The following is a 2,797-nucleotide window of genomic DNA, read 5'->3' as shown; positions in this document are numbered from 1 at the left end:
CTATTGTGAAGCATAGACAAAAAAAGCACATACATTTAATACTATCTTTATTACAGTATAGCCTACCATTGCATCTAGGAAATTAAATGGCTGAGGTAGTATTTTGAATCCTATTTTGGGTGTTTCACATCTATGAATTAATCCCCAAGTTTGATATTTGAATATTGGCACACAGTCCAAACACATTATATGTTCTCTACAGCATAGACAGAGAAATACCACTGAGACTGTCTGAAAGATTCATAGTAAACTGAGCAATTTTTCAGGAGATGTACTTCAAATTATAAGCACTAGATGTCCCCATCTACCTTGTTCATTTCTACTAGCCAGCACCTGCCACAGTTCAAATCAAATGTTGTCACATGCTTCGTAAACAACAGGTGTAGACTAACAGGAAAATGCATACTACAGCCCTTCCCAACAATACAGAGAGAAAGAAAATAGAGAAATAATAAAACGTAATAATAAAAGTAATAATAAATACACAATGAGTTGGTTGTTTACAAAGGTATCAGGAAACCATCAAGTTCAGGATAGACAGTAAAAAAAAAGTAGAAATGATACATGTGTGCATATATTTTTCACAATACACAATGAGCAAATAAACATATTCTAAAATGTCAATTCCTCATCCGCTATGAGAAGTCTACTTAGTCTGCCATGACCAAGAACACAGGTTTACCTTGTTTTTACAACAGAGACTAATAACACGGCAAATAGCTGCTCCAACTCGGGCCCTGTGACGAGAATGGCAGCTGGCACAGAGCTCCTTAAAACAGGTGACATTGTTAACAGTCCTGTTCAGTCATGGTTGTTGATCTCCTAACAGGATTTGGGTGGACACAGTTGTCTATGTTTGTATGGTTTCACATTGCCATTCAATTATTATTGTTTAGGATGGAATAGCCTAGTCCTTTGATCATATGGACTAGGCAGGATAAAAAGAGGTGTTGAAATACAGGGCTAAAATCCTTGTTTTGTATAGAAAACAATTGTGTGAAGGGCAATCATTCACAGTGCATTGACTTCTCACACTGCTCTCACATTCACAAACTAGTAATGGGCCGTTCGCGAAACGAGTCGGCTCTAAGAGCTCTTGTAGCTCTTGTAGGTGAACGTTGGGAGCCGGCTCGCATATCAGAAGAGCCAAATTTATTTATAAAAAAAATAAAAAGATAAAGATATGAATAATCAAAAGATTTAAATTAATAGAATGAACTAATTCAAAGAACAACAAAAAATGTATAAAATAATATAGGCCTAAGTGCTCAAGCGCACACACATTCGTTCTGACTGTCTGCTCAGACTAACAGGCTCACCTGTTGTTCCTGTCAATCAGACACGCAGTGTCAACCAATGAACCAAAGATGCGCGAGGGAGGGTCGAGCCAACTCACTCACAGTCACACACTTAGCAGCTGTGGAGAGAGAGGAAAAGAAAACAACAGCTGGAAAATGAATCGGATGCACAGTAGCATTTGGATGCATTTTAATAATGTAGACAACGTTAGAGCATAGTGTAGAATTTGCCAAAACAAAATCTCATATAAAGCTGGTTCTATGCACAACCTACATCGGCATATGCAAACTGTGCACCCAACTGTGAAGCTAGCTGTAGCGGAGCTTCCAGAAACTAGCGGCCTGCTAGTGATAGTGGTGGAGCCAGCACCTCCACATGTGGAGATGTATCCACTCAGTCAAGTAGGCCTACCCCGCAACCCACAGCAACGCAGTCTTCTATGGACCAGTTTATGCCAAAGTCTATGTCTGTAGCAAAACAAGGCCAAATTGATATTGCATTGGCTAAAATGATTGCCACCGATTTCCAGCCATTTTTTATCGTGGAGGACAGAGGTTTTAGAAATTATAGCAATAGTCTAAATCCAATGTACACAATTCCTAGCAGGAAAAACCTTTCAAAATCACTTACTCCACAGCTGTACGAGAGCACACAGGCTTCAGTGTGAGAAAGAGTCCAAAAGCTACTGCAGTTTCCCTTACCACTGACTGCTGGACATGAAGGTTAAGCACTTCTTAAATATCGGTTACATGTCACTTCATTGAAGATTCTTCGATGTCTAGCTGTCTTCTGGACTGCTTTGAGTTCAGCGACAGACACACCTCAGAGAACTTGGCAGAGGAACTGTTGAGAATGGCAAGTAGATGGAAAAGTGGTCTGTTGTGTTAGCTACAATGCAGCTAACATAACCAAAGCCATAAAAATGTTTAAATGGACCCATCATCTATGTCTTGCCCACACAATCAACCTGATTGTAAGAGATGCTTTGAAGGTGATGAAGCCCACTGTGGACAAAGTGAACGCAGCTGTGGAATACTTCCACAGGAGCACAGTAGGTGCTGAAAAACTAAAGTCTACACAACGCCAGATGGGGATGCATGAGCTGAGGCCTAAACAAGACTGCACTACAAGGTGGAATTCAACATTTTATATGTTGAAGCGGTTTCTTGCGTCAAAGGATGCCATCATCTCTACCCTGGCCATTGTCAATGCACCTGTTGATGCTCTGACCCAAGAGGAATGGGAGGTGGTGGAGGAGGTGTGCAGAGTCCTGGAACCCTTTGAGCAGGTCACTGTGGAGATCAGTGGAGAGAGGTACAGTAAGCAGTTATTACTACATCATTATTTAATACAGTATTATATATGTATATGAGCAGTAGATGAGAATGTAGTATCAGTAGACAAAACATGAACCTGAAGTAATAAGTTACTGTTCTCTCTTTTCAGCTATGTGACAGCCTCAAAAATGATACTCCTGTGGAAGGGTCTGCAGCAAATC

This window comes from Salmo trutta, chromosome 11, assembly GCF_901001165.1.
Source record: "Salmo trutta chromosome 11, fSalTru1.1, whole genome shotgun sequence".
NCBI lineage: Eukaryota > Metazoa > Chordata > Actinopteri > Salmoniformes > Salmonidae > Salmo > Salmo trutta.
Note: the sequence above shows the minus strand (reverse complement) of the source record.